Source organism: Tenrec ecaudatus, chromosome Y, assembly GCF_050624435.1.
Source record: "Tenrec ecaudatus isolate mTenEca1 chromosome Y, mTenEca1.hap1, whole genome shotgun sequence".
Classification (NCBI taxonomy): Eukaryota; Metazoa; Chordata; class Mammalia; order Afrosoricida; family Tenrecidae; genus Tenrec; species Tenrec ecaudatus.
The window spans coordinates 18,356,986-18,368,982 of record NC_134549.1 but is presented as its reverse complement, the minus strand read 5'-3'; the positions used below and the strand labels follow the sequence as shown (position 1 = coordinate 18,368,982).

Below are 11,997 nucleotides of genomic sequence, written 5' to 3'. Positions count from 1 at the left end.
CTGTCTTTGAATGGTCTGAGGTACCAAGACTTAATGGGTTGGCGTCCCTAATGTGTCTGTGTCTTTGTATCTTTCATAAATGAAGGCACTTTGTCCTAAACTTATCTTTGGTGTTAGGGTCTCTTTTGTACTGAAACACTTGTCCAACTTCTGTAATGGATTTGATTTCTGAAGATTGTACAGGCAGAAGTCAGTCGTGCATTCCTGCCATTTGGTCCATAAAGGTTGCTGGAAAGATGGAAGAGCTGAGTCCAGCCCTGGCTAGCAGATTCTCTGTGTCCCGAGATTTGAACGGCCGTGCAGCCTCACAGCCACGCCTGTCCCAGTACAAGCCCAAGTGCACTTCCTTGGAGCAGGATGAGCCGCACCGTTGTTATTGGAACTGCATAAATGCAAGGGACTGGCCTCTGTGAACCACACCAGAAGGCTGGCTGAAGATGACTGGACCAGAGTGGAGAGTGAGGAGGAGGAACACAGGAAAGATGACGAAGACATGGATGTTGATATTGACGAGAAACTCCCCAAGCGCTATGCCAATCAGTTGATGCTCTCTGAGTGGCTGATTGATGTCCCCGCGGACTTGCGGCAGGAGTGGATTGCGGTATTGTGCCCCGTTGGAAAAAGAGCGCTCATCGTGGCCTCCAGGGGTTGCACCAGCGCCTACACCAAGAGCGGTTACTGTGTGGACAGGTTTCCTTCCCTCCTGCCGGGAGGCAGCAGGCAGAGCTCATGGACAGCTACTGATGACACCACTGTGGAGTGCATTCACAGCGAGGCGCACCAGACCTACTACGTTCTGAACCTTATGTACTGGCAGGGATATTCCCGTTTATGACGGCCCCTCTGATTTCTGGTTCTACTGGATGTATGTGTAGTTAGCCGAGGAAGGCGACCTGGGAGAGCAAACAAAGCTCAATCCCTTTAAATTTGTGGGGCTCCGGAAATTCGAGTGCTCCCCAAGAGGCTGTGTGATGTTCTGGCCACAGGCTTCCCTTTTGTGGCGGACGGGCTCCTCTTCAACCACAAGCAGATCCACTAAATCAGGGGCACCATCCCCCTGGTGGGCTGGCTATGGCCTTACATGGTGCTGCTGGCCTGCAGACCACCCAGCAAGAGTACACAAGGCACCAGCTGCAGCAAATCAGCCAGCAAAATTAATGCTGTTATTCTTTAGAGTTAGTGAATGTTGCAGGGTATAGCATTGATAACAACATCCTGGTTAATAAAATAAAAATAGTACAATCATGGTTAAAACATTAAAGGGAACACTGATATTAATTAAAATATTCTGATTTTGATTACATAGGAGCATATTTAAAAATAAATAAAAATAAATGACTACTGGGACTCGCTGACATGGGAGGGGGGGGGGAAGGAGGCAGGTTATCCATCAGTGAACAAGATGGCCTTAATGTGGCTAATGTTTGTCTGTCTAAAGTATACTTGCAAATTTTACCTTGTGATTTCCCAAATCCTTCTATCACCAAGACCATATTTTCCAACTGTTTTCCCTACCTCATTGTTTCCTAATTTCTTACTCCAATTACCAATAATTATCTATGCCTCTTGACTACATGATGGGTCAATTTCATACTGAAGTGATTGGAAAACTACTTCAGCTTCTTCATTAGTGAATCGTGAGGAAATTTTACTCATCATTGTATTGACAAGACTTTCTTGTACTCCCATAGATACCCCATCACCCAGAGCGTTGTAGTTCAATACAGATCTCCAAGTTCAGTTTGATGAACGCACCATTATGCCTCTTGAGTTTGCCTTTCCTGTAGAGTAAGCCTTGGGATGGTTCGATTCAATGTGCAATGACCACATTTCCTACTGATCTTTGATTTATCCACCTCACCAGCTGCTGAGGTCACTGTCCACCATCTGTCTGCCCATATTGGATTCCAAAACCTTAGGACCAACATAGACAGAGGAAGTATCTAGACTGAAATGTAAGCCTCACATAGGTCTTGCGAGTCTCTCCCACTGTGAGTTGATAAGAGGAGTAACAAAGCCAGAAAGCTCCCTTCTGAGGAGCTCTGGGTGCCATGATCCAGTTTTGGAGGGCAAGGACAACCAGTGTAGCTCTCCCAGAAGTTTGAGCAGACGTCTCATACCATTCACAAGTCAGGATTGCTCTTGGAGCAGATTCATCAGCATAAGCAGCAGGAACCTACCCAGGCTCCTGGACCTGGGCATCCAGAGTGTGTTTCATAATGAGATCTCAGCCATGGCCGTCCTGGAGTCGCTACTCACGAACTCTTCCCACCTCTGTCATGCAGCTGTGGTCGGTGGACACAGATACGCAGCGAAGGCCACGGTAGTGTCTTGGCTTTTTATCCTGCTCCCGTAGGGGCTCTCATGAAGTCTTGGCATTCTCAACAGGATATTTTGATATCCTGCTTCCCAGATGATTCCACGCAGGGGATGTGAACTCTGAGTTGTGGATATATGCCTGAACACTGACACCAAGTTTTGGAGAGTGTGGTCTGAAACCCAATCCATTGCGTCCAGTAACAACGCAGCCCAGGACTGTGACACTCAAAGGGAAGGATCCCGTAGCAGGAGAGAAGCCTCAGTGTTTGGCCTCTATGTATTTGCTCAAAGCATTTGCCTTCTTGAAACAGTATCAGATGAATTGCTCACTATTATCATTACAAGAGTCAACTGTGGAAAGACCCTGCCACCCCTCTGCTGTCAGGAGTTAGCATTTGAAGGAGATCTGTCACAGCTTCCGATTATTGAGGAGATCTTAAATGGGGTACACATGGATTCTGTGCAGGAGGTGGGAATCCACTGCAGATGGGACCTGCAGAGGTGCAACTGGTTTACTGCTTACCTGTCCCAGATGGGTCACCAGAGCACACTCCATGTTTCCCACGTAAGTCCCACATAAGTCCAGATCCCCTGGTGTTATGTACCATGGACAAAGTGGAGAAGTGTCTTGCAAAATTGGCCTCTCATGTCCTCAGTTTGCATTACTCCAGCACCTCGTTCTGGAAGCAGTCTTCTTCCTCAATGACCACGTCTATCAGCTGCTCAGTTGTTGGCCTACACATTCGCAGTTTCTCTCTTTAAAAGCACTGCATTGCGTTGGACTCTGGCCTGCCAGCCTGTGCTTTTGTCCCCGAACCAGCCATCAAAGGTCCCCGCATATGAGTGGTATGTTCAGGGATTCCTTAAGACATGAATTCCTCCCAAGTCTGCTAGAGAGGGTCTCAGCCACCGTGAACCACCTGAATTTAGCTGACTGTGAAATCGATGACTCTGAGCTCACTGCCTTGCAGCCTGCTCTGTGCCAGTACTCCCAGTTCACCACCTTTGAGTTGGGTGGAAACCCAGTCTCCATGGCTGTCCTGCAGACCTGCTTCAGCACACAAGCTCTGTGTAAGTTCTCCCTTCTGAGGCTCCTTGTGCCTTAGGATTGCTATGAGGACACGGAAAGTTCTCTGTCTTAGGATACTCTTTTAGAGGCAATGGAGGATCCCAAGACGACCCTGCAGGCTACAGATTCCTCACTTTAAGATTTTCTCCCAGTAAGGGAAGTTGGGATGAAATCATCATGCATGTGGAAAGCTAATGTGGTTGCCTTCCTTACTAATCCTCACTTATGCTTCTGGTTTACTGTACCACTTGGAAAACCCTCATGTTCACTATGCAAATGATATTATTTGGAGTTAGGTTCAAGAGGATTAGGCTATCTTTGCTCTAACAATGTGGTGATTGGAGTTGAAGATTACAAGAAGCATCTGACATTTACGCCCTTAGCCCAGTCATTCCTTGCTGGCTTCACATCTCTCATCTACAAGACATGAAAAGAGAGGCCAACAGACAGGAGCAGAGCATGTCCTGGGAACCCAGGGTCCCTGCAGGGGAACCTTATAGATTCAGAAGAACCTGGATGCCAACACTCGTGGAATCCCCATGGAATGCACACAGATGCTGAAAAGTTACCAGTCCATCCCAGTACAAGACAATCAACATCCAATCTTTCATATCCATGTCTAAGCTTCTGACACTAACATATTTTGCCTAAGATAAAATAAATGTCTCTTTGTAAAGCTATCCTCTTGTGGTATTTACCTCTCCTGGAGCAACACTATTAAAAATGTGCATTCAATTTTGGGCTCTGTTCCCTCGACCTAACAGAAATGGGCATGGAAGGATGTCAGTTTTGGAGTTGTGCCTAGGTAGTGGGCTGTGCTTGTCTATAAATCAATAGTTGGAGGCTTCCAAAACCACTAGCTTCTACAATGGAGAAAGATGAGAGTCTGCCACCTCAAAGACACGCAGCATTGTTTACCAACAAAGCTCATACAGCCCTTGAGAGAAAGTGGAAAGCATCCCATGGGGCAAAAGCAGACAAGACACTTTATATATGGGAGAAAGATGGGGCTTTCTACTCCCACACAGAGTTACAATCATGGAAACTCTTAGGTTGATGCTTGTATCCTGAGAGCACTTGAGATTTAAGACAATGTGTGGGATCCTTCGGCAGAGGTCAGTCCTTCAAACATTGGTCAGCACACCACCAGGTCACTGGTTCAAATCTGTCAGCCAGTCCATGTGCTTTAATGAAGCCATCTACTCCTGGAGAGATTGACAGTCAGTAGGAAGACAAGGAGGCATTTCTACTCCTTTTCATAAGTTTGTTCATGAGTCGGATGAGCTACAGTAGAAGAAAGTTTGTGCTTCAGGAAGTGCGCTACAAAGAGGAGCATCCATAATGACAAAACTATATTGCATGTATGAGAAACGGGGCAACAAAACCATTTTTGTAAACACCCACTTAATCCCTCTCACCTGCCAACACAACCCTCGCCATCTTCTGTGTCCTCTCCCTCCCCGAGCATAAGGGGTGATGGCCGAGGACTTGTGTGAACAGGGCTGGGTCTGGATTCTCAGGCGTTGGTCTGTTCTGATGGCATCAGCCCGGCTGATGAGATCTCACGAAATGCCATCACTTCCATGATGAGACCTACTGTGAACAGCCAATGAGGGGGAAGCAATAGCTTCCTGGTGGGTGTGGTCTTATCCTTTAAAAGGACTCTCTGAAAGCTCTGGAGCTTTGTTCTGCACCTGGACCCTTCCCTTGACCTGAAGGTTTCTGGACTTGAGACGGAACCGTGCCAACATTTTCCTGGCTTCTCTGGAAGTTTTCAGGCTCAACATTCTTGACGAAGAAGTCTGCCGTTCGACCTGCCTTCTTGGATTCTTCAGGCACCGGATCTACCTCAACAAGGACAGTGGCCAAGAGTGAAATTGGAGCCTTGTCAGCCTCTGCAACTGTGAGTTGAATGAGAGTTACATGAAAACTACCTGAATGGTTGCGAGGAGCTGATGGGGAGGGACGCAGATCTTGGAGGGCTGGTGTAAGGAGATGGGAGAACACAGCGGCCTCTCCGTGGGAGACCAGATCCATGGATGGACAGAGGGAAAGGGTCTTGTCCTAGAATCCCTGTTTCATACGCTACTTCTTGTCATGGTTGAATGTCTCCTTCTTTTAGGAAACCCACTCTGTGTGTTCCTTCATCTTGTTTTGGTGGCCCCTGCATTTTTCATCGAATATTTGTGTGGTAGTTTGTTTCACAGTGGTGGCTTGGGAGGACAGGACAGAACAGTGCTTCCTTCGTAGGTTATAGGATTTGTGTGCATCTGGAATGACACAAATGCTCCTAACCAAAACAGCATCTTTCAAAATTGGGAACCATAGAATTTTGATTGTGAAATTTGCACTTTCGATTCGTTCTGTTCTGTCTTGTTTTGTTTTGCTTCTAGCACTTGTAGTCTTCTTCAGTTCCTTGTGCTTAAAAAATTCTAAGGAAGGTTCTTCAGCTCTGTCTGCATTGGGTTTGACCTTACATGTCGAGCACTTTCTGACAGCCTCTCAGACTGAAGCACACTGCCATGGAGTCACTGCTGACTTTCAGCAACCCCTTAGAAATGCTGGTGCGATAACTCTTCATGGGACAAGAAAGCCCAGTGTTTTTCCTGCGAAGCTGCTGGTGGATTCAAACTGCTGACCATGCAGGTCACAGCAGCCCAAGGCATAACCACTGCCTGTGAAGGCTCCCGAGCCTGTCCTAAGGCAGGGAATAGTCCCACTGCCTTCTTGAGAACCAACACTCATTTTCTGACCACCAAATTCTCATGTTGAACTTGAAAGGACACGGGGAAGATCAGTAGCTCAGAATCTCATGGTGTCCTGGAAGCAAGGTGGAACAGATTGCTCTGGGAAAGACAGGTAAATGATGCTGAAGCACAGGGGCAGAATGAGAGTGTAGACTTAAGGGAGGTCTCCTGTAAACTAAGACATGTAAATGAGCGAAAGCTTAGTCTTTTGTCCTCCTCAATGATGATGTGATGGATAAAAGAAAGTCCCTTCTTTATTACAAAGCTATTAACAAAGATCTTGGCAGAAATGACTATGTTTAGTTTTTCTGTCGACAGGAGGAAACCCCAAACGAATCTGTATTTAATTGGCTCTGCCTTTATTTTTCCAGCTTTTATGTCAGACAAAACTTTAACTGGGTCTCAGTTCCTTCCCACCTCTCCTTTCTCTGTTACATGCACAGAATGGCCTCCTCTTACCACCTCTTTGACCTCCTATTATCACTAGTGATGTTCACATTGAGCAGCATATCTCACTATAATAGTGTAATTTGTCTTCTGTTTTACATGTTCTGCTCAGCTCTTGATGGTTTCTTCCATTGGCTTTAGCAATGCTTCTATCAATGTCAGGATTCAGAGTCTCCTTTGCGTCCAGCTAGGTCATTCATTCTTTTCTGTTTTGTGAAGGATTTTTCTTTCATACATGATACTATTGATGTCATGCTATAGCTGGTCCAGTTTTCTGTCGATCGTATTCACTTGATCATATCTGTTGTTGAGATGCTCTTGACATTCAAGTGGAATGTGTCTGAGGTTATATTTGCATTCTCCTGCATCTGATTCATGTCTTCAGCTTCATGGCCCCAGCTTCGCTTTTGTCTGCTGATAATGAACTCCCACAAAATGTCTTTTAGGTAAGGGCTTCAGTCAGAACATTTCATTTTCAATAAGTTATCAATAACAGTCAAATCAAGAAAACCCCTTCAGCTGGATGGCTGCTTATTTAACTTTAAGCCCTTAACACCCCAAATGCTATATCGTTTCATAGACAGGCAGCTTTCTCCATCGTTGCTTATGCATACATTTGGACTTACGCTATGGTATCGGGAAGGTGAGCATCACAGAATGCAGATAATTAGGACAAGTGGTCCTGTGTTGAGGTAGTACTTGAATCTAGGCCCCATGTCCATCTGCAACCTTAATTCTTAACATATAGATATAAGTACATGGATCGATTTCCCTCTCATTGTACATAAACAGGGTCAAGTATAAAGAAAATATTTTGAAACCGATGATATTAGCATCCCTGCAAATGTGCTTGACACAATGAATGCATGTGTGGCTTACGATAAGAGATGTAAGAGCCCCCAATAAAGGTATTTAATAAAAGCAAAGAAACATCTGTCTTCCATTAAAAGAGATTTTTTAAAAGTGAATGCGGACATCCAGCTTCTTACTCAGAAAGTAAGATTTGAGTGGAATTTCTCTTTCCAGATGATTTCACTCTGTTGTGTTGTTTGAATATTCTGCATTCATGGTCTAGGGAATGAGCGAAGCAGATGAATCCAAAGAGGCAAAACCATCTGTTGCCCGAGCCCCTGAACTGAAAGGATGAGACCTCCAGTCCCATGGATAAGTGTTCCCTAGCTCTGAAATGTCGGGCCCTTTCATCTCACTCTCAGTCTTTGAAACTTGAGGTAGCGTTCCCCAAATTTCCTACTTAATTTTGCTTCATTCACCTCCCCAGCTGCTGAGGTCACTGCTTGCCATCAGACTCCTGACTGCCCATCTTGGATTCCACAGCCTCTGGGCCAACTTGAGTCAGAAGAAGAAGAATCCAGTTTGAAATCTAAGCCCACGTGGACCAGCCTCGACCAGTGTGAGTTACTGGAAAGATTAGCATGGTCAGCGAGCTCCTCTCTGAGGGGCTAAGGGGATGACAGTGGAGTCCAGAGTGTGGAGGGCTAGGACAACCAGATTGGCTCTCCCAGAACACTGAGCAGACCCTTTCTCTTCATTCACAGGTCAGGATCGCTCTTGGAGCAGATTGATCATCATGAGCAGCAGGAACCCACCCAGGTTCCTGGACCTGGCCATCCAGAGCGTGTTGCAGAATGAGGCCTCAGCCATTGCCTCTCTGGAGTGGCTGCCCACAGAGCTCTTCCCTCCCCTGTTCGTGGCAGCTGTTGTCGGAGAATACAGAGAGACAGTGAAGGCCATGGTTGGGGTGTGGCCCTTCCTCAAGCTCCCTCTGGGGGCTCTGATGGAAGATTGTCAGTCTCCCCCTGACATCTTAAAGGCTGCCCTTGATGGCCTTTGTATACTGCTTTCCCAGAAGGTTAAGCACAGGAGATGCAAACTGAAAGTGCTGGATTTACAAATGAGCACTGGGACCAACTTCTGGAAAGTGTGGGCTGGACGCCAGTCTACTGCCTCTGTAACGTCATCAGAGGATCCAGAGTCCACCCATCCCAAGACACAGATCCTCAAAGAAGACAAATGTAGGTCAGTGGAGAAATATCCAGCCTTGGCTGGCATGACGGTGCTCACTGACCTGTGCTTTCAGGACGACATCCCAAATGAAATGCTAACCTTCCTCACCGAAAGGGCCAAGCAGACGAAGGACCTGCCACACCTGTGCTGCAGGAAGCTCGAGCTTGTTCGGAATGTTGCCCCGCTTCCCATTCTTCGGGAGATCCTCAACATAGTGCAGCTAGACTCTGTCCAGGAGGTGAGATTGCTTGGTAGCTGGGACCTGCAAAGCCTCAACTGGTTCGCTCCTTACCTGGCCCAGATGGTCCAGCTGCATACACTCCTCCTCTCTGAATGCACCCTGTATTGCATCGTCCCCGGGGAGAACGATGAGGACGAGGTGCAGAAGCTACTTCAAGAATTCACCACTCAGCTCCTCAGTCTGCATCAGCTCCACACCCTCATGCTGCACTCTGTGAACTTCTTTGGTAACCACCTCCACCAGCTGCTCAGATGCTTGCAGGCGCCCTTGGAGACCCTGCACATACGCCGTTCCTTGCTTATGGACCAGGACTTGACATACCTGTCCTCATGTCCCTGCACCAGCCACCTGAAATCCCTTGACTTGAGTGGTGTACGCAGGCCTGGCTCCAATTACGAGTTCCTCCCTGCTCTGCTGAACAGAGTCTCAGCCACCCTGGTCCACCTGGATTTGGCGGACTGTGGCATCACGGACTCGGACTGCAATTACTTGCAGCCTGCTCTGGGTCACTGCTCTCAGCTCAGAACCTTGAAACTCTGCGGAAACCCGTTGTCCATGGCTGTCCTACAGACCCTGCTGTTTCACACTTTCCCAAGGTGCAACTTTGCCTTTCTAGAGCTTCCTGTCCCCCTCAATTGCTACATGGACCCCCAGTTAACTCTTCCCTGGCATACCCTTGCAGAGGTGATGGAGCAGCTGAGGCTGACCTTGCAGCTCCCTGGACCCCAAAGAATACGCCTTGCTTACAGGCACTGTCGCACCCTGTGCGATGCAATCTGCATCCGTATGGACAACTAGTGCCACAACCCTTTGCCATCTGTTCTCAATCCTGACTTCTACCTCGGGATCCCAATGTCGTATTTGGAAAGACTAGTGTTTCCTAAATTAGAGCGGTTTGGATTGAGTTCTTGAGCTTGAGGTCATGTTTGCCATGATGACGAAGGAGGTTGGAGGTATTGGTCAGAGGATGCATCTAACGTGATCAGCCTTCCTGAAGTCAAGCCTTAATTGCTTCACATCCATCTTCTGAAAGTGATGGAAAAGGAGATTCAGCAGCAGGTAGCAGATGTGCTCACCCACATCACGAATCAAAGCCAGGAGCAAAATACATCCCTGTCACCCACGGCCCCTTCCGTGGGCATATGCAGGACCTTGGCGACGTGGATGCCCAGGCACATGGAGTTCTTCAGGACTGCAGGTGTCCCCGATGCTAAAAAGCGACATGACTTTCCGCTGACTCCTTTCCAGGGAGAAAACAAGTGCCGAGAGCCCTGCCCCACATTTCTGTCTCCTACCACTTGCAATAGTAGAAAATAAACGCATGTTCCAAAGCCATGCACCCGTTCTATTCATTTCTCCTGCTGCAAGAGTGCCGAACTTAAGAACACCCAGTGATGCTCACCTTCCCGTCAGGATCGCTGAAGACAAAGTGGGTGCATAAGCAAATGTGTTGTAGAAAACTGATGGTGCACGTCTATCAAAAGATATAGCATTTGGAGACTTAAAGGCTTGAAGATACACAGTCAGCCATCTAGCTGAAAAGCAAACATGTCCACATGGAAAGACACCAGCCCGTGTGATCATGAGGTGTCAATGGGATTATGTTACAGGCATTTAAGACCCAGAACAAAATCATACCAATTTCAATAGGGGTGCAGCGGGTGGTGGGGAGGAAGCACAGAGTGGAATCCCCAAGCCCATCTGTAGACAATTGGACATGCTTTTACAGAAGGTGTGTCGGGGAGAAGTTGAGACACTCAGGGTGCAGTATGAATGAAACATACAACTTTCCTCTAGTCCTTTAAGGCTTCTGCCCACTCCCCCTGACTATCATGATCCCATTTCTACCTCAGAAATCCAGCCAGACCAGAGGATGTACACTCATAAAGATCAGAGCTGGAAACACAGGGAATCCAGGATCGATAAAGACGTTGGACCAATAATGAGAGTAGGGATGCCAAGAGGGTAAGGTGTAAGTGTGGGGAGAAAAAGGGAATCGATCACTCGGATCGACTTGTAACCCCCTCCCAGGGGGAGAAACCACAGAAAAGTGGGTGAAGGGGGACAGCGGATGATGTAAGACATGAAAATAATAATTTATAACAAACAAAGCGTTCAAAAAGGAGGCAGGGAAAAATAAGGAGCTGATATGAACGGCTCAAGTAGAAAGAAAATGTTTTGAAAATGATGTTGGCAACATATGCACAAATGTGCTTGACACAATGGATGGATGTGTGGATTGTGATAAGAGTCGCAAAATATTTAATGATCATGATAATAAATACCTTGAGCATACCTACTGATGTCGGTGTGAGTTACTGTAGAATCACACCCCAGCCGTAGCAACCCTCTTCACAACAGAACCAACACGGACCAGTCGTCTCCATCCTCACAATTGTCCCTATTCCTGAGCCCATTGATGCAGCCACCGTGTCACTCTATCTCCATGAGGGCTTTCCTCTTTTTATCCACCCTCCACTCTGACAAGCAGGAAGCCCTTCTGCAGGGACTGGTTTTCCTGACAATATGTTCAAAGTACGTTCAGGAGAAGTCTTGCGCTCCATGCATCTAAGGATCACACTGGCCACACTTTTATGAAGGCACTTTGGTTTGTCATTTTAGCTGTCCATGGCACTTTTAATGATCTTCTCCAGCGCCTGAATTCTAATGCACCGGTTTTACTATGGTCTTCCTTCTTCAGTGTCTAACTTCCATATGTGTAGAAGTCCATGGAGAATACCATGGCTTGGTCAGGAATACCTTAATTCTCAAAGGACTACCTTGCTGTTCTGCACCTCAAGAAGGTGTTGTGCAACAGATTTCCTTAGGATAAAATGTCTTTTGATATTTTGAATACTGTTTCCATACCATTGATCGTGGATCCAAGCAAGAAAAGAATCCTTGACCATTTAAAATTTTTCTCCATTGATCATGCTGTGACATACTGGTTCAGTTATGACAATTTTGGTTTTTTGACATTGACTTTTAATCTCTGGGTTTCGTGATTTTAGCTGCTGGAACAAACATAGGACAAGATACATCTGTTCCTCAGTGGTCTCATATCTTTTGGGGTGTATGCCCCCAAATGGCACTGCTGGGTTTTATGCTATTTCTATTGCCAGCTCTTTTAGGAATCACCAGATTCCTAA

At 46.8% G+C, this 11,997-nt stretch overlaps 2 pseudogenes; both read left to right on the top strand.

The window, feature by feature from the left end:
- The first annotated feature begins 236 nt into the window (after positions 1 to 236).
- On the top strand, positions 237 to 1,174 carry LOC142435688 (snurportin-1 pseudogene; annotated as a pseudogene).
- Positions 1,175 to 8,170: 6,996 nt separating this feature from the next.
- On the top strand, positions 8,171 to 9,646 carry LOC142435687 (melanoma antigen preferentially expressed in tumors pseudogene; annotated as a pseudogene).
- The last annotated feature ends 2,351 nt before the right edge of the window (positions 9,647 to 11,997 follow it).